Source organism: Oncorhynchus gorbuscha, linkage group LG06, assembly GCF_021184085.1.
Source record: "Oncorhynchus gorbuscha isolate QuinsamMale2020 ecotype Even-year linkage group LG06, OgorEven_v1.0, whole genome shotgun sequence".
Classification (NCBI taxonomy): Eukaryota; Metazoa; Chordata; class Actinopteri; order Salmoniformes; family Salmonidae; genus Oncorhynchus; species Oncorhynchus gorbuscha.
Window position 1 is genome coordinate 106,576,390 of NC_060178.1, and position 26,011 is coordinate 106,602,400.

The 26,011-nt window shown below is 42.2% G+C and overlaps 1 protein-coding gene across 1 annotated transcript in view; it reads left to right on the forward strand.

Annotated features, from left to right (window-relative positions):
* LOC124038790 (putative thiamine transporter SLC35F3) overlaps window positions 1-26,011 on the forward strand; it is a 159,506-nt gene that overhangs the window by 15,985 nt on the left and 117,510 nt on the right. The window lies entirely within an intron of this gene.

Genomic DNA, 26,011 nt, shown 5'->3' on the forward strand with positions numbered 1-26,011 from the left:
GACTCCTGCTACTGGACCCCTGCTGGACCCCACTGGACTCTACTCTTTAGCTCCCCAATGACACCTGCTGCTGGACCCCTGCTCGACCCCACTGGAGTCTCTCTAGATCCCCAATGACACCTGCTACCAACACTCTTTAGCACCCAACTCTACCAACTCCCTTTAGCACCTTTAGCACCCAACTCTACCAACACCCTTTAGCACCCAACTCTACCAACACCCTTTAGCACCCAACTCTACCAACACTCTTTAGCACCCAACTCTACCAACTCCCTTTAGCACCTTTAGCACCCAACTCTACCAACACCCTTTAGCACCCAACTTTACCAACACCCTTTAGCACCTTTAGCACCCAACTCTACCAACACCCTTTAGCACCCAACTCTACCAACTTCCTTTAGCACCCAACTCTACCAACACCCTTTAGCACCTTTAGCACCCAACTCTACCAACACCCTTTAGCACCCAACTCTACCAACACCCTTTAGCACCCAACTCTACCAACACCCTTTAGCACCTTTAGCACCCAACTTTAGCTACCAACACCCTTTAGCACCCAACTCTACCAACACCCTTCTAGCACCCAACTCTACCAACACCCTCTCTACCAACACCCTTTAGCACCCAACTCTACCAACACCCTTTAGCACCCAACTCTACCAACACTCTTTAGCACCCAACTCTACCAACACTCTTTAGCACCCAACTCTACCAACTCCCTTTAGCACCTTTAGCACCCAGCTCTACCAACACCCTTTAGCACCCAACTCTACCAACACCCTTTAGCACCCAACTCTACCAACAGTCTTTAGCACCCAACTCTACCAACTCCCTTTAGCACCTTTAGCACCCAACTCTACCAACACCCTTTAGCACCCAACTTTACCAACACCCTTTAGCACCTTTAGCACCCAACTCTACCAACACCCTTTAGCACCCAACTCTACCAACTCCCTTTAGCACCCAACTCTACCAACACCCTTTAGCACCCAACTCTACCAACACCCTTTAGCACCCAACACCCTTTAGCACCTTTGGCACCCAACTCTACCAACACCCTTTAGCACCCAACTCTACCAACACCCTTTAGCACCCAACTCTACCAACACCCTTTAGCACCCAACTCTACCAACACCCTTTAGCACCCAACACCCTTTAGCACCTTTGGCACCCAACTCTACCAACACCCTTTAGCACCCAACTCTACCAACACCCTTTAGCACCCAACTCTACCAACACCCTTTAGCACCTTTGGCACCCAACTCTACCAACACCCTTTAGCACCTTTGGCACCCAACTCTACCAACACCCTTTAGCACCTTTGGCACCCAGCTCTACCAACACCCTTTAGCACCCAACTCTACCAACACCCTTTAGCACCCAACTCTACCAACACCCTTTAGCACCTTTGGCACCCAACTCTACCAACACCCTTTAGCACCCAACTCTACCAACACCCTTTAGCACCCAACTCTACCAACACCCTTTAGCACCTTTGGCACCCAACTCTACCAACACCCTTTAGCACCCAACTCTACCAACACCCTTTAGCACCTTTAGCACCCAACTCTACCAACACCCTTTAGCACCCAACTCTATCAACACCCTTTAGCACCCACCTCTACCAACAACCCTTTAGCACCCATCTCTACCAACACCCTTTAGCACCCAACTCTACCAACAACCCTTTAGCACCCAACTCTACCAACAACCCTTTAGCACCCAACTCTACCAACAACCCTTTAGCACCCAACTCTACCAACAACCCTTTAGCACCCAACTGTACCAACACCCTTTAGCACCCAACACCCTTTAGCACTCAACACCCTTTATCACCCAACTCTACCAACACCCTTTATCACCCAACTCTACCAACACCCTTTAGCACCCAACTCTACCAACACCCTTTAGCACCCAACTCTACCAACACTCTTTATCACCCAACTCTACCAACACCCTTTAGTACCCAACTCTACCAACACCCTTTATCACCCAACTCTACCAACACCCTTGTCTGGGGGTGCAGGGCTCAGGGGTTGTAGGAACATTGATTGTGTCGATGGACCCTGGGTGTCTGGGGGTGCAGGGCTCAGGGGTTGTGGTTTCACTATTCGAGCATGCAGCTTCCTCTGAGTCCGTAGGTTCAGGAATGTCTAGTATGTTTGTTTGTATAATGTAAAGTTGAATCCTCCGGCTAACGTCAAACATGTAGCCAAGTCCACGACGTTGGCCTTCCATGGATGTTTTATATGACACGCTGAAGACATTGATAGCTAGCTAGATTGTAATTTGTCTAAAAACAATGTATTACTGTGCTGATCATCGCTACTTGGTGTCATCATGGCTTCAAATATGGCTATCTGGCTGTCTGATCCACTTTTGTTGTTGTGGTCTTTTATCTTTTTATATTCTTGCTTTCTTGAGTTTCTTAATTTTTATATGCACTGTTTTGTTGACTGATGGATTCCCATTTCGGCTAGTGTCTCCAATATGTTTTCGAAGACCTTTTCACCCCTGGTGGAAGAATCCAGTCGCCTCTGGATGCTGGAGTCTGCCCAGATACTCAAGAGTGCTTGGACATCTCCAACTGACCAATTTGCTTCTTACATTATTTGTTTTTAGCTTAAGAGTTATTGGTTAGTGTAGCTGTACTAAGTTATCTGTGGCTGGACCATTCCTAGTCAGATTGACCTTCTCTTATAAAAATGGAGCCAGTGACTCGTGTTTGAGTAATAACAACATATGCGACACTGTGACATCATTGCGTGAGACCAATCATTGAGTACTGGCATTTGTAACCCCACCCACTGGCCTACTTGGTTGGAGGTCAGTACCAGATATCAAATTAGGCTGAACAGGAATCAAGCAGACAATGGGCAAATGGAACCGTGATATTCACGGCCTGGCACGGCACGGCCCTTCAGTGGTAAAAAGCCATGTACAGCATCCCTGCTTCTCTCTCTCTCTCTCTCTCTCTCTCTCTCTCTCTCTCTCTCTCTCTCTCTCTCTCTCTCTCTCTCTCTCTCTCTCTCTCTCTCTGTCTCCCTCTCTCTCTCTGTCTCTCTCTCTCTCTCTCTCTCTCTCTCTCTCTCTCTCTCTCTCTCTCTCTCTCTCTCTCTCTCTCTCTCTCTCTCTCTCTCTCTCTCTCTCTCTCTCTCTCTCTCTCTCTCTCTCTCTCTCTCTCTCTCTCTCTCTCTCTCTCTCTCTCTGTCTCTCTGTCTCTCTGTCTCTCTGTCTCTCTGTCTCTCTGTCTCTCTGTCTCTGTCTCTGTCTCTGTCTCTGTCTCTGTCTCTGTCTCTGTCTCTGTCTCTGTCTCTGTCTCTGTCTCTGTCTCTGTCTCTGTCTCTGTCTCTCTGTGTGTGTGTTGTCTCTTCTTTTCCTTAGCTGTCATAGAGCTGTAGTGGTTCTCAGCAGTGCAGGGATGTGAGATTTGAAGTGGCAGTGTTTGATGGTAATGGGTTATACACTCTCACATTTATCAGACACTTCCAGCTGCAGAGCTTCCTCCTCAGTCACTCTTCCTTGTAATGGAAATGCTGCCAATTTATCCCTAAATCCCTCCCTCCTTCATCTGCTCACAGCGTGTCTCTGGGAGATGATGAAGGGAGGAGCAGAGAAAGAAAATGATGAATAGATAAGGGGGAGAGGTGAATAGGCTCTCAGCGGTGTTGTTCAGGACCAACCACATCGATGAATGGATAAGGGGGAGAGGTGATTAGGCTCTCAGCGGTGTTGTTTAGGGACCACGATGATGAATGGATAAGGGGGAAAGGTGATCAGGCTCTCAGCGGTGTTGTTTAGGACCACAATGATGAATGGATAAGGGGGAGAGGTGATCAGGCTCTCAGCGGTGTTGTTTAGGACCACAATGATGAATGGATAAGGGGGAGAGGTGATTAGGCTCTCAGCGGTGTTGTTTAGGGACCACAATGATGAATGGATAAGGGGGAAAGGTGATCAGGCTCTCAGCGGTGTTGTTTAGGACCACAATGATGAATGGATAAGGGGAGAGGTGATCAGGCTCTCAGCGGTGTTGTTTAGGACCACAATGATGAATGGATAAGGGGGAAAGGTGATCAGGCTCTCAGCGGTGTTGTTTAGGACCACAATGATGAATGGATAAGGGGGAAAGGTGATCAGGCTCTCAGCGGTGTTGTTTAGGACCACAATGATGAATGGATAAGGGGGAAAGGTGATCAGGCTCTCAGCGGTGTTGTTCAGGACCACAATGATGAATGGATAAGGGGGAGAGGTGATCAGGCTCTCAGCGGTGTTGTTTAGGACCACAATGATGAATGGATAAGGGGAGAGGTGATCAGGCCCTCAGCGTTGTTGTTCAGGACCACAATGGTGAATGGATAAGGGGGAGAGGTGATCAGGCTCTCAGCGGTGTTGTTTAGGACCACAATGGATCGATGTAACCAACAGGGGCAGACATCACAACGCTCTGTGTCTCTCTGTGTCTATCTGTGTCTCTCTGTGTTTCTGGATTGGAAAGTAAGAGATTCATTCATTAGCCTGGTTCCAGATATATTTGTGCTGTCTTGCCAACTCACTACAATAGTAAGACAGCACAAACAGACCTAGGACCAGGCTAGTGATGAATGGAGGAAGGGTGATGATTATATAGATCTTGTTCAGTCCATGACTGTCTGTAACAGTACTGTACAACATTATTACAACACCTCTGTGTACTGTGTTGTACCTGTATTTAAAAAGAAGATGTTTTTAACTAAGCAAGTCAGTTAAGAACAAATTATTATTTACAATGACAGCCTACCTGGGAACCTACCTGGTTCAGATGTAGAACGACAGACCTTGTCAGCTCAGGGATTCGATCCAGCAACCTTTCGGTTACTGTCCCAACGCTCTAACCACTAGGCTACCTGCCAGCCCTGTATTGTGTACATCATATGTGTTTGAGGTACTGGATGAGCAAGTCAGCACAAATGGTAGGGTTGCTGCTGTTTGGTTACAGGTGTTTCAATACACACGGGTGAAAGTTGGGTAGTGTCTATGGGCCTGTAGTGTCTATGTGTCTGTAGTACAGGCCGATTTCAAGTTTTCATAACAATTGGAAATCTGTATTTTTGGTACACCAATTTGGCCAATTATTTTATTTATTTAACTAGGCAAGTCAGTTAAGAACACATTCTTATTTTCAATGACGGCATAGGAATGGTGGGTTAACTGCCTTGTTCAGGGACAGAATGACAGATTTGTACCTTGTCAGCTCAGGGGTTTGAACTTGCAACCTTCCGGTTACTAGTCCAACGCTCTTAACCACTAGGCTACCCTGCCAGTTAACTAGTCCAAAGCTCTAACCACTATGCCGGTTAACTAGTCCAACACTCTTAACCACTAGGCTACCCTGCCAGTTAACTAGTCCAAAGCTCTAACCACCTGCCTCTCGTTGCACTCCACGAGGAGCCTGCCTGTTACGCGGATGCAGTAAGCCAAGGTAAGTTGCTAGCTAGCATTAAACTTATCTTAAAAAAAACAATCAATCATAATCACTAGTTAACTACGCATGGTTGATGATATTACTAGTTTATCTAGCGTGTCCTGCGTTGCATATAATCGATGCAACGCAGGGGGATGAATTAACAAAAGAGCATGTGTGAAAAAAGAACAATCGTTGGACGACTGTACCTAATCATAAACACCAATGCCTTTCTTAAAATCAATACTCAGAAGTACATATTTTTTAACCTGCATATTTAGCTAAACGACATCCAGGTTAGCAGGCAATATTAACCAGGTGAAATTGTGTCACTTCTCTTGCGTTCATTGCACGCAGAGTCAGGGTATATGCAACAGTTTGGGCAGCCTGGCTCATTGCGAACTAATTTGCCATAATTTTACGTAATTATGACATAACATTTAAGGTTGTAAAATGTAACAGGAATATTTAGACTGATGGATGCCACCCGTTAGATAAAATACCGAACGGTTCCGTATTTCACTGAAATAATAAACGTTTTGTTTTCGAGATGATAGTTTCCGGATTCGGCCATATTAATGACCAAAGGCTCGTATTTCTGTGTGTTATTATGTTATAATTAAGTCTGATTTGATATAGCAGTCTGACTTATTCGCCTGCTGGTGCCTATGGGTCTGTAGTGTCTATGAGTCTGTAGAGTCTATGGGCCCCTGTAGTGTCTATGGGCTCCTGTAGTGTCTATGGGTCTGTAGTGGGCCCCTATGGGCCCCTGTAGTGTACATAAAGGCTGTTCAACGTATCAGTGGGTATGTTTCAGTGTTCCAGAGAAGATGTAGTGTACATAAAGGCTGTTCAACGTATCAGGGGGTATGTTTCAGTGTTCCAGAGAAGATGTAGTGTACATAAAGGCTGTTCAACGTATCAGGGGGTATGTTTCAGTGTTCCAGAGAAGATGTAGTGTACATAAAGGCTGTTCAACGTATCAGTGGGTATGTTTCAGTGTTCCAGAGAAGATGTAGTGTACATAAAGGCTGTTCAACGTATCAGTGGGTATGTTTCAGTGTTCCAGAGAAGATGTAGTGTACATAAAGGCTGTTCAACGTATCAGTGGGTATGTTTCAGTGTTCCAGAGAAGATGTAGTGTACATAAAGGCTGCTCAACGTATCAGGGGGTATGTTTCAGTGTTCCAGAGAAGATGTAGTGTACATAAAGGCTGTTCAACGTATCAGTGGGTATGTTTCAGTGTTCCAGAGAAGATGTAGTGTACATAAAGGCTGTTCATTTTTAAAAGGCACATCCAGTAATTCTAAAGCCGTGTGTTTACCTCTCCCAATGTGACACACACACACACACACACACACACACACACACACACACACACACACACACACACACACACACACACACACACACACACACACACACACACACACACACACACACACACACACACACACACACACACACACACACACACACACACACACACACACACACTGCCATTCTGTGATTCAGAGAACACCGTCTGAGAATTCTGGCTAAATAATAGATTTTTGCGCAGTGTTAAATGTGGCTTGATGTTGGGCTGTTTTAGGGATTATGATTAGATTGGTCTATGATTAGAAAACTGTTGGAGGGAAAACAACAAAGCGAAGTAAAAGTCTGGAGAATATGAGGTTTTCTATCTATTAGAACAAGAGGTGTGGATGATAAATCATGTAAGATACTACAGAATAATACACAGTCCAGAGGTTGTAGAAAAGGCTATAGAAATCAATCAATATCAAATGAGTGTCGAGGAGATTGAGTGTGAGCAACAAATGCCTTTCGTGATGGCTATGACGTCATTTCCATTTCCTGTGTAATGACTAGAGAAGCAGCATGATACAGAAAGCTATTACATCTAGAGTGGGGACATGTTCTGTGGGGAGTGAGAACTCAAGAGTAAGCCACAATACCATTACCCAGCAATTTTCTACAGTCTCCGTCAACGTTGATGGTTCACACAAATTACAAAATTACATTTTGGTTTCCTAACCCTGTAAGCAGTCTATTGATAAAGTAAGACAGCATTCCATCCTTGTCCATAGACTGCTTTCTGGGTAAAGAAACCAATATGTCATTTTGTAATTAGGGTGAACTATCCCTTTAAAGTGCTTTGAATCTCCAGTGTGTAGTGGGGAAAGCTAGGTTGGCTCAGGGTAAGCCCCAAATAACATTCCTTCTCTCAGTTCTCTCTTCAGTTCTGCAGGGGTGGGTCTAAACCCAAAGGCAATACTAGGCAGACATCTCAAAGCCATGGCTGGATTACAGTCAGTGAACAGCTCTCCTGAGGTCATGCCACATGTAATGCGACGGGTGTCGTGGGTGTGAAGTCAAATGCAGGAGACAGAGTTCAATGCTGTGCGTCTTTTAATAGCACCAACGCACCACAGGGTGTTCACAAAAGTTACGTTCCCAAAACACAGGTAATCAAAAAATACAAATGGAAAAATACACGACCAGGCACTAACACGTACCTTTACAACAGAGCCGAAGGTTACAATGAAATAATCCCGCACAACAACCAGGCGGGCCGGCTGACTAATAAAGACAAACTAATTAAACATGAACAGGTGCTACCACTAAACATACAAGGAGGGGGAGGAAAAACAATCAGTGGCAGCTAATAGGCCGGTGACGACGACCGCCGAGCTCCACCCGCCCGGGAAGGGGAAACAACCTCGGTGACGACGACCGCCGAGCTCCACCCGCCCGGGAAGGGGAAACAACCTCGGTGACGACGACCGCCGAGCTCCACCCGCCCGGGATGGGGAAACACCCTCGGTCGAACTCCACCCGCCCGGGAAGGGGGGAAACAACCTCGGTCGACACACCACAGGATCTCAGTCGGGGTATAGGTCAGTTCTGTTCTGTTCTGTTCAAGACATTCTGTTGTTGATTTACTTCTGTCTTTTGGGTTGTTGTCCTGTTGCCTCACCTAACTTCTGTTGGCGGACACATAGCCTTACATTCTCCTACAAAATGTCTTGATAAACTTGGGAATTCATTTTCCGTCGGTGATAGCAAGCTGTCCAGGCCCTGAGGCAGCAAAGCAACCACAAACCATGAGGCTTCCTCCACCATACTTTACAGTTAGGATGAGGTTTTGATGTTGGTGTGCTGTGCCTTTTTTTCTCCACACAGTGTTGTGTGTTCCTTCCAAACAACACAACTTTAGTTTCATCTGTACACAGAATATTTTGCCAGTAGCGCTGTGGAACATCCAGGTGCACTTTTACAAACTTCAGACGTGCAACAATGTTGTTTTTGGACAGCAGTGGATTCTTCCATGGTGTCCTCCCATGAACACCATTCTTTAGTGTTTTACGTATCGTAGACTCGTCAACAGAGATGTTAGCATCTTTCAGAGATTTCTGCAAGTCTTTAGCTGACACTCTAGGATTCTTCTTAACCTCATTGAGTATTCTGCGCTGTGCTCTTGCAGTCATCGTTGTAGGACAGCCACTTTTAGGGAGAGTAGCAACAGTGTTGAAATTTCTCCATTTATAGATAATTTGTCTTACCGCTAGGCAACAATTCTTAGTCTTAGGTCTTCTGAGATCTCTTTTGTTCGAGGCATGGTTCACATCAGGCAAAAGTTATTGTGGACAGCAAACTCAAATTTTGTGATTTCTTTTATAGGTCAGGGCAGCTCTAACCCAAAATCTCCAATCTCGTCTCATTGATTGGACTCCAGGTTGGACTCCTGACTCCAATTAGCTTTGGAGAAGTCATTAGCCTTGGGGTTCACATACTCCAACCTACACTGAATGTTTAAATTATGTATTCAATATAGACAAGAAAATGCAATAGTTTGTATGTTATTAGTTTAAGCACACTGTGTTGTGACTTAGATTAAGATCAGATCAAATTTTATGTCAAATTTATGCAGAAATCCAGGTAATTCCAAAATGTTCACATACTTTTTCTTGCCACTGTATGCGTGATATGAACCAGTTAGCTAATGCTCTATATATAAATGATATGAACCAGTTAGCTAATGCTCTATATATAAATGATATGAACCAGTTAGCTAATGCTCTATATATAAATGATATGAACCAGTTAGCTAATGCTCTATATATAAATGATATGAACCAGTTAGCTAATGCTCTATATATAAATGATATGAACCAGTTAGCTAATGCTCTATATATAAATGATATGAACCAGTTAGCTAATGCTCTATATATAAATGATATGAACCAGTTAGCTAATGCTCTATATATAAATGATATGAACCAGTTAGCTAATGCTCTATATATAAATGATATGAACCAGTTAGCTAATGCTCTATATATAAATGATATGAACCAGTTAGCTAATGCTCTATATATAAATGATATGAACCAGTTAGCTAATGCTCTATATATAAATGATATGAACCAGTTAGCTAATGCTCTATATATAAATGATATGAACCAGTTAGCTAATGCTCTATATATAAATGATATGAACCAGTTAGCTAATGCTCTATATATAAATGATATGAACCAGTTAGCTAATGCTCTATATATAAATGATATGAAATGCCAGTTAGCTAATGCTCTATATATAAATGATATGAACCAGTTAGCTAATGAACCAGTTAGCTAATGCTCTATATATAAATGATATGAACCAGTTAGCTAATGCTCTATATATAAATGATATGAACCAGTTATATAAATAAATGATATGAACCAGTTAGCTAATGCTCTATATATAAATAAATGATATGAACCAGTTAGCTAATGCTCTATATATAAATGATATGAACCAGTTAGCTAATGCTCTATATATAAATGATATGAACCAGTTAGCTAATGCTCTATATATAAATGATATGAACCAGTTAGCTAATGCTCTATATATAAATAAATTATAATGAACCAGTTAGCTAATGCTCTATATATAAATGATATGAACCAGTTAGCTAATGCTCTATATATAAATGATATGAACCAGTTAGCTAATGCTCTATATATAAATGATATGAACCAGTTAGCTAATGCTCTATATATAAATGATATGAACCAGTTAGCTAATGCTCTATATATAAATGATATGAACCAGTTAGCTAATGCTCTATATATAAATGATATGAACCAGTTAGCTAATGCTCTATATATAAATGATATGAACCAGTTAGCTAATGCTCTATATATAAATGATATGAACCAGTTAGCTAATGCTCTATATATAAATGATATGAACCAGTTAGCTAATGCTCTATATATAAATGATATGAACCAGTTAGCTAATGCTCTATATATAAATGATATGAACCAGTTAGCTAATGCTCTATATATAAATGATATGAACCAGTTAGCTAATGCTCTATATATAAATGATATGAACCAGTTAGCTAATGCTCTCTATATAAATGATATGAACCAGTTAGCTAATGCTCTATATATAAATGATATGAACCAGTTAGCTAATGCTCTATATATAAATGATATGAACCAGTTAGCTAATGCTCTATATATAAATGATATGAACCAGTTAGCTAATGCTCTATATATAAATGATATGAACCAGTTAGCTAATGCTCTATATATAAATGATATGAACCAGTTAGCTAATGCTCTATATATAAATGATATGAACCAGTTAGCTAATGCTCTATATATAAATGATATGAACCAGTTAGCTAATGCTCTATATATAAATGATATGAACCAGTTAGCTAATGCTCTATATATAAATGATATGAACCAGTTAGCTAATGCTCTATATATAAATGATATGAACCAGTTAGCTAATGCTCTATATATAAATGATATGAACCAGTTAGCTAATGCTCTATATATAAATGATATGAACCAGTTAGCTAATGCTCTATATATAAATGATATGAACCAGTTAGCTAATGAACCAGTTAGCTAATGCTCTATATATAAATGATATGAACTAATGCATTAAATGCTAATGTTAGCTATATATAAAAATGATATGAACCAGTTAGCTAATGCTCTATATATAAATGATAGTTAGCTAACCAGTTAGCTAATGCTCTATATATAAATGATATGAACCAGTGCTAATGCTCTATATATAAATGATATGAACCAGTTAGCTAATGCTCTATATATAAATGATATGAACCAGTTAGCTAATGCTCTATATATAAATGATATGAACCAGTTAGCTAATGCTCTATATATAAATGATATGAACCAGTTAGCTAATGCTCTATATATAAATGATATGAACCAGTTAGCTAATGCTCTATATATAAATGATATGAACCAGTTAGCTAATGCTCTATATATAAATGATATGAACCAGTTAGCTAATGCTCTATATATAAATGATATGAACCAGTTAGCTAATGCTCTATATATAAATGATATGAACCAGTTAGCTAATGCTCTATATATAAATGATATGAACCAGTTAGCTAATGCTCTATATATAAATGATTAGCTATGAACCAGTTAGCTAATGCTCTATATAAATGATAAACCAGTTAGCTAATGCTCTCTATATAAATGATATGAACCAGTTAGCTAATGCTCTCTAGTCAGACCAGGTTTACAGGTTTGGACAATTGTTCTACTCGGATATGGATGGTTATTCTGTTCTTGTCACTCATTACGTATTCAACTTGATATAATGTACCCACTGTTACTCTTTCCTGGGAATTTTCCCAAGTTTCATACTTTTACAGTTAACTTCCAAATAGAAAGAGGATAACACACTCTCTTATCATTGGCAGACTTGGTTTTGTTTGGATCAGGTATCTATATTAAGTCATTATTCCATTGTTGTAACTATGCATCTCTGCAAAGTCCTGATCCTATCCCATTGGATAAATGTCTCAAGGATGAAAATATGAAACTGTAAATTGCCCCAGATACAGAAAGGAGTGTCTACTAAGTTGATAAATAATGTAGGTCTCTGTAAGGGGTAAATCCAGGTTCTTTCCAAAAGTGTGTAGATGTGTGTGTATGTGTGTGTGGGGATGCGTCTGTAGATGTGTGTGTATGTGTGTGTTATAGTCTACCAATTAGACTCAGATGTCACTTCCAAACAAAGTAAGCAACTTATCCAACCCATATACAGTTTACCTTCCTTATGCAAAACTCATGGTTGCGTGAAATGAATGTGATGTGTTTAAAATGTCCCATATATTATTCAGAAACTGTGCCATGATTATGCGTGCATGCGTCTGTGTGTGTGCGTGTTCAGTTACTGACAAGGTGTTGAGGTCCAGGTGTCTGTTGGCTCCCAGGTGTTACAGTACAGAGATGTGCTGCTGCTTTAGATTGGGGACTAAATGTAACCTTCATGGGAGATGACAGTCATCCGCTGTTCTCTTTCCGGAAATGTGCACTTGGTCACTTCCCTTCATGGATTAGATAGGGAAGGTGGTAAAAGAACTATGGGTCTGGTTCTGATAAGGGCTTACAAAGAAAAACTTCCAAAAGGACTAATTCAAGGCACAATTGTATTCTTTCTATAAGACTGGTGTAAGAAATATGGTGTGTGAAAACTGCCTCTAGCACATGGTTACATCAATCCAATGTTTTCAAATGTGTGGGCAGGAGTGCAACAGTTTGGGAGAAATGACAGATAATTGGGACACAGGAACAGACAGAGATTAACAGCTTCATTATTCCCCAGTGGATGTACAGGTAACTGACTAAATAAACACTGGAGTAAATGAGGGGATACAAAGTGTATTGAATGCAGGTGCTTCCACACAGGTGTGGTTCCTGAGTTCATTAAGCAATTAACATCCCATCATGCTTAGGGTCATGTATAAAAATGCTGGGCAGGCCATTCTTTTGTCTACCATGGCTATGCCCCCATAGGATGATATTGCCTCCATCCACAGGGCACAAGGGGTTACTGAAGGGTTTGATGAGCATGACAACTATGTATGTCATTGCTGTCTGTTACCAGACCTCAACCCAATTGAACACTTATGGGAGATTCTGGAGTGGCACCTGAGACAGTGTTTCCCACCAACTTCAACAAAACACCAAATGATGGAATTTCTGGTGGAAGAATATTGTTGCATCCCTCCAATAGAGTTCCAGACACTTAGAATCTGAAAAGTCTCATTCTGTCTGTTCTGGCTCTTGGTGGCCCAACGCCCTATTAAGGCACTTAATGTTGCAGTTTCCTTCACCCTTATATTGTAATGTTGTGGTTGCTGTCTATTATATTTCTCTCTTGTCAGATAGAAAGTAACAGCAGAAGGTTCACAGCGGTAGCTGTTGGCTGAGAGTACTCTGGTCTACACAGCATCACGTTGCCATGGCAACTCCCCACTTTCAAAAACTACCTCTATGGTACATGCAGTTCAGATTGCAAAGAGCCACTGGGCACACACTCGTTGAATCAACGTTGTTATCCACTTCATTTCAATGAAATGACGTTGAACCAACGTAGAATAGACGTTGAATTGACGTCCGTGCCCAGTGGGACATTTCCAGCCATGAACAAGCAATGAGCTTTCTGTGAATGTTGTTACCTCCGGCCCCAGCCAGTCTTATAAGATCTCCCCGCTCCCCCACTTCCTGTGATTACCACTGACAGTCCGTTGCTGTGTCTGTGAGGGTTACTGTGTCTCACTCTCTTTTACAGTCCGTGACTGTGTCTGTGAGGGTTACTGTGTCTCACTCTCTTTTACAGTCCGTGACTGTGTCTGTGAGGGTTACTGTGTCTCACTCTCTTTTACAGTCCGTGACTGTGTCTGTGAGGGTTACTGTGTCTCACTCTCTTTTACAGTCCGTGACTGTGTCTGTGAGGGTTACTGTGTCTCACTCTCTTTTACAGTCCGTGACTGTGTCTGTGAGGGTTACTGTGTCTCACTCTCTTTTTACAGTCCGTGACTGTGTCTGTGACTCTGTGTCTGGTCTGCTAATGTGACATACAGGAGAACTGTAGAGCAGAAACCTTGATGTGAAATAGAGCTGTAAACCCATGTCAGCTTGGGAGACAGAAAGTTAAAGGCCTATTATGTCAGCAGTTCTGTGTGATTGAGATGTTTTATTTCCCTCTTCGACGTAGAGGCCTAAACAATGAATAGCATAACACATCACAACACATCACAGTTACAGACATACAGCCCTGGGACCTACTGTACTATAATGACAACATGTTCTTCTCTCTGCATAAAGCCCTGGGACCTACTGTAGTCTAATGACAACATGTTCTTCTCTCTGCATAAAGCCCTGGGACCTGCTGTACTCTAATGAGAACATGTTCCTCTCTGCATAAAGCCCTGGGACCTACTGTAGTCTAATGAGAACATGTTCTTCTCTCTGCATAAAGCCCTGGGACCTACTGTAGTCTAATGACAACATGTTCTTCTCTCTGCATAAAGCCCTGGGACCTACTGTAGTCTAATGACAACATGTTCTTCTCTCTGCATAAAGCCCTGGGACCTACTGTAGTCTAATGAGAACATGTTCTTCTCTCTGCATAAAGCCCTGGGACCTACTGTAGTCTAATGAGAACATGTTCTTCTCTCTGCATAAAGCCCTGGGACCTACTGTAGTCTAATGAGAACATGTTCTTCTCTCTGCATAAAGCCCTGGGACCTACTGTACTCTAATGAGAACATGTTCTTCTCTCTGCATAAAGCCCTGGGACCTACTGTAGTCTAATGAGAACATGTTCTTCTCTCTGCATAAAGCCCTGGGACCTACTGTAGTCTAATGACAACATGTTCTTCTCTCTGCATAAAGCCCTGGGACCTACTGTAGTCTAATGACAACATGTTCTTCTCTCTGCATAAAGCCCTGGGACCTGCTGTACTCTAATGAGAACATGTTCTTCTCTCTGCATAAAGCCCTGGGACCTACTGTAGTCTAATGACAACATGTTCTTCTCTCTGCATAAAGCCCTGGGACCTACTGTAGTCTAATGAGAACATGTTCTTCTCTCTGCATAAAGCCCTGGGACCTACTGTAGTCTAATGAGAACATGTTCTTCTCTCTGCATAAAGCCCTGGGACCTACTGTAGTCTAATGACAACATGTTCTTCTCTCTGCATAAAGCCCTGAGAACTACTGTAGTCTAATGACAACATGTTCTTCTCTCTGCATAAAGCCCTGGGACCTACTGTAGTCTAATGAGACCATGTTGATCTCTGTGCCTGTCTGTAATGTGTGTCTAGATGTTGGTCTCTGTGCCTGTCTGTCATGTGTGTCTGGATGAGAGAGGGTCGGTTGATCGGCCGCACCTCCTTCATAGTGTCTCCTCCTCCCTTCATGTACTGAAACCAGGTCTGTACCACTACCTCCCTCAGCACTACCTACTTAAACTCTCCCTATCTCTCACTTTCTCTCTCTTCTTTTATCTATTTTTCTCTCTCTTTTTTGGTCTTTCTCTCTGAGATACACTTTCTCACTCTCTCTCTCTTTCTCTCTCTCTCTCTCTTCCTTTTACCCATTTCAATTCAATTCAATTCAATTAGCTTTATTGGCATAACGTAACAATGTACATACTGCCAAAGCTCACTTTGGATATTTACAATATGAAAATAATAAGAATCAAAATTGTCAATGGGAACAACAATAACCTAGGGTCAAAATAACCATACATTGAACATTAAAACCTCTCTGGGATATTCGGTACAGTAGAGTCCCACCCCGCCAACAGCCAGGGAATGTGCAGGGCGCCAAATTCAAAACAACAAAAATCTCATAATTAAAATTCCTCAAGCATACAAGAATTTTATACAATTTCAAAGATAAAATTCTCGTTAATCCAGCCACCGCGTCTGATTTCAAAAAGGCTTTACAGCGAAAGCACCACAAACGATTATGTTAGTTCACCACCAAGTCACAGAAAAACACAGCCATTTTTCTAGCCAAAGAGAGGAGTCACAAAAAGCAGAATTATAGATAAAATTAATCTCTAACGTTTGATGAGCTTCATCAGATGACACTCATAGGACTTCATGTTACACAATACATGTATGTTTTGTTCGACAAAGTGCATATTTATATCCAAAAATCTCATTTTACATTGTTGTGTTAGTTTCAGTAGTTCCAAAACATGCAGTGATTTTGCAGAGAGCCACGTCAATTTATAGAAATACTCATAATAAACATTGATAAAATATACAACTATTATACATGGAACTTCAGATAAACTTCTCCTTAATGCAACCGCTGTGTCAGATTTTTTTGTGCAGTCAACAGAAGTCAGAAATAACATTATAAATATTAACTTAACTTTGATGATCTTCATCAGAATGTACTCCCAGGAATCCCAGTTCCACAATAAATGTTTGATTTGTTCGATAAAGTTCATAATCTATGTCCAAATAGCTCCTTTTGTTAGGGCTTTTGGTGAACAATTCCAAAGATCTATGGCTCTGTGGGGTGTGTTTGTGTTTGTGAACAGAGCCCCAGGACCAGTTTGCTTAGGGGACTTCTCCAGGTTCATCTCTCTGTAGGTTATGGCTTTGTTATGGAAGGTTTGTCGTGGTTGTAGAATTTAACGTCTCTTTTCTGGATTTGGATCATTAGTGGGTATCGGCCTAATTCTGCTCTGCATTATTTGGTGTTTTATGTTGTACACGGAGGATATTTTTGCAGAATTCTGCATGCAGAGTCTCAATTTGGTGTTTGTCTCCTTTTGTGAAATCTTTGTTGGTGAGTGGAACCCAGACCTCAGAACCATAAAGGGAAATGGGCTCTATGACTGATTCAAGTATTTTTAGCCAGATCCTAATTGGTATGTTGAATTTTATGTACCTGTTGATGGCATAGAATGCCCTTCTTGCCCTTCAGATCGTTCACAGCTTTGTGGAAGTTTTGTGGAAGTTACCTGTGGCGCTGATGTTTAGGCCAAGTTATGCATAGTTGTTCTTACTGAGATTACTGTCAGGGCCCAGGTCTGGAAGAATCTGTGCAGATCTAGGTGCTGCTGTAGGTCCTCCTTGGTTGGTGACAGAAGCACCAGATCATCAGCAAACAGTAGACATTTGACTTCAGATTCTAGTAGGGTGAGGCCGGGTGCTACAGACTTTTCTAGTGCCTTCGCCAATTTGTTGATATATATGTTGAAGAGGGTGGGGCTTAAGCTGCATCCCTGTCTCACCCCACGGCCCTGTGGGAAGAAATGTGTGTTTTTTGCCAATCTTAACCACACACTTGTTGTTTGTGTACATGGATTTTAGAATGTTGTATGTTTTACCCCCAACACCACTTTCCATCCATTTGTATAGCAGACCCTCATGCCAAATTGATTCAAAGGCTTTTTTTAGATCAATAAAGACTTTACCTTTATTTTGGTTTGTTTGGTTGTCAATTAGGGTGTGCAGGGTAAATACGTGGACTGTTGTATGGTAATTTGGTAAAAAGCCGATTTGACATTTTCTCTGTACATTGTTTCATTGAGGAAATCTACGAGTCTGCTGTTAATGATAATGCAGAGGATTTTCTCAAGGTTGCTGTTGATGCATATCCCACGGTAGTTATTGGGGTCAAATTTGTCTCCACTTTTGTGGATTGGGGTGATCAGTCCTTGGTTTTTAATATTGGGGAATATGTCAGAGCTAAGGATGATGTTAAATAGTTTTAGTATAGCCAATTGGAATTTGTTGTCTGTATATTTGATCATTTCATTAAGGATTACCATCAACACCACAGGCCTTTTGGGTTTTTATTTTGTCCTGTAGCTCATTCAGGGTAATTGGAGAATCCAGTGGGTTCTGGTCTTTAATAGTTGATTCTAAGATTTGTATTTGATCCTGTATATGTTTTTGCTCTTTATTCTTTGTTATGGAGCCAAAAAAATTAGAGAAGTGGTTTACCCATACATCTCCATTTTGGATAGATAATTCTTCGTGTTGTTGTTTGTTTAGTGTTTTCCAATTTTCCCAGAAGTGGTTAAAGTCTATGGATTCTTCAATTACATTGAGCTGGTTTCTGACGTGCTGTTCCTTCTTTTTCCGTAGTGTATTTCTGTATTGTTTTAGTGATTCACCATAGTGAAGGCGTAGACTCAGGTTTTCCGGGTCTCTATGTTTTTGGTTGGACAGGTTTCTCAATTTCATTCTTAGATTTTTGCATTCTTCATCAAACCATTTGTCATTGTTGTTCATTTTCTTCAGTGTTCTATTTGAGATTTTTAGATTTGATAGGGAAGCTGAGAGGTTAAATATACTGTTAAGATTTTCTACTGCCAGGTTTACACCTTCATTATTACAGCGGAACGTTTTACCCAGGAAATTGTCTAAAAGGGATTGAATTTGTTGTTGCCTAATTGTTTTTTGATAGGTTTCCAAACTGCATTCCTTCCATCTATTGCATTTCTTAATGTTACTCAGTTCCTTTGGCTTTGATGCCTCATGATTGACTATTGCTCTGTTCAAGTAGACTGTGATTTTGCTGTGGTCTGATAGGGGTGTCAGTGGGCTGACTGTGAACGCTCTGAGAGACTCTGGGTTGAGGTCAGTGATAAAGTAGTCTACAGTACTACTGCCAAGAGATGAGCTATAGGTGTTCCTACCATAGGAGTCCCCTCAAAGCCTACCATTGACTATGTACATACCCAGCGTGCGACAGAGCTGCAGGAGTTGTGACCCGTTTTTGTTGGTTATGTTGTCATAGTTGTGCCTAGGGGGGCATATGTGGGAGGGAATGCTGTCACTTGCAGGCAGGTGTTTGTCCCTCTCTCTTTCTCTCTCTCTCATACCCCAAATCTCTGTTTTGTACACCAGCTATCAGTATCACACACTCTGACAGGAGAGGAAAGGAGAAGAGAGGGTATCAAAATATATATTTATTAACTAAAGCAACTGTGGCTATTTCATGGTTCTGCTGCCTCTGCAGTTATATCAAGTAGTGTCAGAGTGAGTGGCTGTAGATTCATATGGAATAGATGCACTGTTGTCTGAAAGGTGACAGAGCAAACAGACTAACACTGTTCACTGCTTTAGGAAGAACTGAGGAAGACAAACAGGCTAACACTGTTCACTGCATTAGGAAGGGGTGCTGAGGAAGACAAACAGGCTAACACTGTTCACTGCTTTAGGAAGGGGGTGCTGAGAAGACAAACAGGCTAACACTGTTCACTGCTTTAGGAAGGGATTGCTGAGGAAGACAAACAGGCTAACACTGTTCACTGCTTTAGGAAGGAGTGCTGAGGAAGACAAACAGGCTAACACTGTTCACTGCTTTAGGAAGGGGTGGGAGGAAGACAAACAGGCTAACACTGTTTTGTACTGCTTTAGGAAGGGGGTGCTGAGGAAGACAAACAGGCTAACACTGTTCACTGCTTTAGAAGGGATTGCTGAGGAAGACAAACAGGCTAACACTGTTCACTGCTTTAGGAAGGGATTGCTGAGGAAGACAAACAGGCTAACACTGTTCACTGCTTTAGGAAGGGAGTGCTGAGGAAGACAAACAGGAACACTGTTCACTGCTTTAGGAAGGGAGTGCAGGAAGACAAACAGGCTAACACTGTTCACTGCTTTAGGAAGGGAGTGCTGAGGAAGACAAACAGGCTAACACTGTTCACTGCTTTAGGAAGGGAGTGCTGAGGAAGACAAACAGGCTAACACTGTTCACTGCTTTAGGAAGGGATTTCTGAGGAAGACAAACAGGCTAACACTGTTCACTGCTTTAGGAAGGGAGTGCTGAGGAAGACAAACAGGCTAACACTGTTCACTGCTTTAGGAAGGGGGTGCTGAGGAAGACAAACAGGCTAACACTGTTCACTGCTTTAGGAAGGGAGTGCTGAGGAAGACAAACAGGCTAACACTGTTCACTGCTTTAGGAAGGGGGTGCTGAGGAAGACAAACAGGCTAACACTGTTCACTGCTTTAGGAAGGGAGTGCTGAGGAAGACAAACAGGCTAACACTGTTCACTGCTTTAGGAAGGGATTGCTGAGGAAGACAAACAGGCTAACACTGTTCACTGCTTTAGGAAGGGAGTGCTGAGGAAGACAAACAGGCTAACACTGTTCACTGCTTTAGGAAGGGAGTGCTGAGGGAGACAAACAGGCTAACACTGTTCACTGCTTTAGGAAGGGAGTGCTGAGGAAGACAAACAGGCTAACACTGTTCACTGCTTTAGGAAGGGAGTGCTGAGGAAGACAAACAGGCTAACACTGTTCACTGCTTTAGGAAGGGAGTGCTGAGGAAGACAAACAGGCTAACACTGTTCACTGCTTTAGGAAGGGAGTGCTGAGGAAGACAAACAGGCTAACACTGTTCACTGCTTTAGGAAGGGAGTGCTGAGGAAGACAAACAGGCTGACACTGTTCACTGCTTTAGGAAGGAGTGCTGAGGAAGACAAACAGGCTAACACTGTTCACTGCTTTAGGAAGGGATTGCTGAGGAAGACAAACAGGCTAACACTGTTCACTGCTTTAGGAAGGGAGTGCTGAGGAAGACAAACAGGCTAACACTGTTCACTGCTTTAGGAAGGGAGTGCTGAGGAAGACAAACAGGCTAACACTGTTCACTGCTTTAGGAAGGGAGTGCTGAGGAAGACAAACAGGCTAACACTGATCACTGCTTTAGGAAGGGAGTGCAGAGGAAGACAAACAGGCTGACACTGTTCACTGCTTTAGGAAGGGAGTGCTGAGGGAGACAAACAGGCTAACACTGTTCACTGCTCTAGGAGGGGAGTGCTGAGGAAGACAAACAGGCTAACACTGATCACTGCTTTAGGAAGGGAGTGCTGAGGAAGACAAACAGGCTGATACTGATCGCTGCTTTAGGAAGGGAGTGCTGAGGAAGATAAACAGGCTAACACTGTTCACTGCTTTAGGAAGGGAGTGCTGCGGAAATTAGATGCATTGTGAGCCACCGGACCATGAAGAAATGGATTATGGCTAAAATATGCCAAACTTTAATATACAGACTAATACACTTTGAAGATATTATATAGATTGTGACTCTAAGTATCAGTTATATTTTATGTGTGTGTGTGTGGAGATTATATGGAATGGATTAGATAGGAGTCATGGGGGTAATTGGAGCTATTTGCAGAGGTCTGTTTTGCCCTAACTAGTCAAAACTAGAGGTCGATTAATTTGGGCTGATTTCAAGTTTTCATAACAATCGGAAATCGGTATTTTTTTACTCCTTTATTGAATCTTTATTTAGCTAGGCAAGTCAGTTAAGAACACATTTTTACTTTCAATGACGGCCTAGGAACGGTGGGTTAACTGCCTCCTTCAGGGGCAGAAATACAGATTTTCACCTTGTCAGCCCGGGGGACCAATCTTGCAACCGTACAGTTAACTAGTCCAACGCAATAACGACCTGCCTCTTGTTGCACTCCACAAGGAGCCGTTACGCGAATGCAGTAAGCCAAGGTAAGTTGCTAGCTAGCATTAAACTTATCTTATAAAAAACAATCAATCAATCATAATCACTAGTTAACTACACATAGTTGATGATATTACTAGATATTATCTAGCGTGTCCTGCGTTGCGTATAATCTGACTGAGCATATAAACATACAAGTATCTAAGTATCTGACTGAGCAGTGGTAGGCAGAAGCAGGTGCGTAAACATTCATTCACACAGCACTTTCCTGCGTTTTGCCAGCAGCTCTTCGTTGTGCGTAAAGCATTGCGCTGTTTATGACTTCAAGCCTATCAACTCCTGAGATGAGGCTGGTGTAACTGAAGTGAAATGGCTAGCTAGTTATCGTTTAAAACGTCACTTGATCTGAGCCTGTGGTTGTTCCCCTTGCTCTGCATGGGTAATGCTGCTTTGAGGGTGGCTGTTGTCGTTGTGTTGTCGTTGTGTTTCTGGTTCGAGCCCAGGGAGGAGCGAGGAGAGGGACGGAAGCTATACTGTTACACTGGCAATACTAAAGCTGGACAGTACTCTAAGTGTGATAGGACCAGGGATTGACAATATAACCGGACAGTACTCTTAAGTGTGATAGGACCAGGGATTGACAATATAACCGGACAGTACTCTAAGTGTGATAGGACCAGGGATTGACCATATAACTGGACAGTACTCTCAGTGCGATAGGACCAGTGTTATGCTCGTTGATGGAAGGATCAGACCAAGGTGCAGCGTGGTAGGCGTACATCTTACTTTATTCAATGAACACTGAAAAAACAACAAATACAAACGAAACATAAAGTTTAGTTGGGCTAAACAGCACAGTACCAAAAACAAGATCCCACAAACTACAGGTGGGAAAAGGCTGCCTAAGTATGATCCTGAATCAGAGACAATGATAGACAGCTGTGGTTAGAGCCTCTGATTCAAACCCCGAGGACAAGGTATAAATCTGTCGTTCTGCCCCTGAACAGGCAGTTAACCCACTGTTCCCAGGCCGTCATTGAAAATAAGAATATGTTCTTAACTGACTTGCCTGGTTAAATAAAGGTAAAATAAATAAATAAATAGACAGCTGCCTCTGATTGGGAACCATACCCGGCCAACAAAGAAATAGAAAACATAGATTGCCCACCCTAGTCACTCCCTGACCTAACCAAAATAGAGAATAAAAGGGCTCTCTAAGGTCAGGGCGTGACAACCAGGGATTGACCATATAACTGGACAGTAGGGATTGAATCACCTGATTCAGTGTGCTAGATGTTACATACTCTGAAAATATAACAGCAATTCCCTTACCCATCTTAATAACAATATTATCTATGTGTTCTGACCGATAAACATGACACCAGCTAACCCAAATAGCACATTTTTAGGATAATAGCTCATTTTGACTTTGCAATTGGCCCGTCTAGCTGGACCAGAAATCACTCATTTCTGCTTCCAGGGAAAGATTAATAACAGATTAATAACAATAAACGGTAACAATAAACGGTAACCTGCAACTTGCAATGCCGTTATCGCCTACTTGCACATCTACCTCTTGCTTCTCCAATCTTCCCACACACACACACACACACACACACACACACACACACACACACACACACACACACACACACACACACACACACACACACACACACACACACACTGGATGTCTTGAGAAAGAGTAAGAATCCCCAGTCATCTGTCAGATATGAGAGGGAAAATGAGAGAGGAGGAGAAGAGAGGGAGGGGGGAAGAGAGGAAGAGAGGAAGAGAGGGACAGAGAGAGAGGGAGGGAGGAAGAGAGGGAGAGAGAGAGGGAGGGAGGAAGAGAGGGACGGAGAGAGAGCGGCAGAGGGAGGAAAGGGGGGAAGAGGGAAGAGACAGAGAGAGGGAGGAGGGAGGGAAAGCAGGAGGGAGAGAAAAAGAGAAGGGGAGGAAGGAGAGAAAATAACAAATGTAGAGGAATCTATTTCTAGACTTCAGAGAAGCACCATCCCACCTCAGTAATTCGTCTGGTATTCTGAGGGATATGGAGAAGAAATCTCTACCCCGTCTCAAAGCGCTTCTCTACCCTGCTTCAATTGATCTTATTTCACTTGAAACGGGTTCATATTCTATAGATGTCTCAGGCATTTAGAGAAGCCACAGACAGTGGGGGGTAGATGCTAAGTGGGATCCCTGGGACGCCCCTACCTTAAACCTTAACCCTTACCCTTATCCTAACCTTAATCTTAACCATAACCCTTAGCTAACCCTAACCTTGACCTGAACAGTTTTACATTGCAACATCCCAAGGATCCCACTCAGACTTTTCTGTGAGGGGAACTGACAGGAACAGGAACAGCCCAGAGTTTTAGTAGTAATGTATTTGTTGATTTGGTTTAGGGTTTGTAAATAAGAATATGTTCTCCCTACCTACATGTTCTCCCTACCTACATACCCTACCTACATGTACATATTACCTCAATTGCCTAGACTAACCTGTGCACATTGACTCTGTACCGGTACCCCCTGTATATACTTCAGTTTATTTTTCTTCACTCTTATTTTTCTTATAACTCCATTGTTGGTTCGTAAGGTGGGTCGTAAGTAATCATTTCACGGTAAGGTCTACACCTGTTGTATTTGGCACAGGGGACAAACACAATTTGATTTGATTTGATTTGATTTGACTCTGGAGAAATCTAGTGCACTCCTGACAGAGTAGCTACAGTAGCTGAGAGATGAATCTGTAGAAAATAGTCTCCGCACACACTTAAATCAATGTAATGTCAGTGTTTTAATGTGCCATGAGCAGTGAGCCTTGATGTACTTTGAGGACAGTCTTTTCCACAGTGAAACACTCAGTCTACCAATATCCTGCTGCAAAGTAGCTCAACCATAAGATGTTAACTTACATTCATGTCTTGTATAATTTGACAAGCAAAGATAATGTGCTGAACTAAAACGCAACGAATTTGTATCTACTTGGGAGAGAGGTATCTTTGCCTCAGACAAAACAGAGACAAACTAAATCTAAATTTACAGAGAGAGAGAGGGTCACGTTCTGACCTTTATTTTCTGTTGTTTTGTCTTTGTTTAGTATGGTCAAGGCGTGAGTTGGGGTGGGCAGTCTATGTTTTGTCTTTGTTTAGTATGGTCAGGGCGTGAGTTGGGTTGGGCAATCTATGTTTTGTCTTTGGTTAGTATGGTCAGGGCGTGAGTTGGGGTGGGCAATCTATGTTTTGTCTTTGTTTAGTATGGTCAGGGCGTGATTTGGGGTGGGCAATCTATGTTTTGTCTTTGTTTAGTATGGTCAGGGCGTGAGTTGGGGTGGGCAATCTATGTTTTGTCTTTGTTTAGTATGGTCAGGGCGTGATTTGGGGTGGGCAATCTATGTTTTGTCTTTGTTTAGTATGGTCAGGGCGTGAGTTGGGGTGGGCAATCTATGTTTTGTGTTTGTTTAGTATGGTCAGGGTGTGAGTTGGGGTGGGCAATCTATGTTTTGTCTTTGTTTAGTATGGTCAGGGTGTGAGTTGGGGTGGGCAATCTATGTTTTGTGTTTCTATGTTTTAGGTTTCTGTTTCGGCCTAGTATGGTTCTCAATCAGAGGCAGGTGTCGTTAGTTTTCTCTGATTGAGAATCATGCTTAGATAGCCTGGGTTTCACTGTTGGTTTGTGGGTGTTTGAGAGAAAAAGTTCCCCTTCAGAACTAAAACCTCCCCACTAATGGCTGTAAATACAGCAGGTTTAATGGGATGCTTTCATATCAGAATTATTATTTTGTGCGGTGAACAGGACGCAAATGTCTCTCTCACTGTTTTTTTTCTTCCATCGTTGATGCGCTCGTCATGGATGATTGGTGGTTGGTTGTAACTTAAGCGCTTCATTACCCTTAGAACTCAAGAGCCGTGACAAAGCCCAACCGACCATCTCTCTACCGTTCTGTATTGTACAGTACTCTGCAGAAAGTTACTAGCAACAAACAGTGAATAACAACAGAATGTTGAGATGGGAAGCAAAATACTCTGAAAAAGAGAGAGAAAGAGAAAGTGTGTGAGAGAGAGAGAGAGAGAGAGAGAGAGAGAGAGAGAGAGAGAGAGAGAGAGAGAGAGAGAGAGAGAGAGAGAGAGAGAGAGAGAGAGAAAGAGAAAGTGTGCGAGAGAAAGAGAGAGAGAGAGAGAAAGAGAGAGAGAGAAAGAGAGAGAGAGAAAGTGTGAAAGAGAGAGAGAGAAAGAGAAAGTGTGCGAGAGAAAGAGAGAGAGAAGAGAGAGAGAGAGAGAAAGT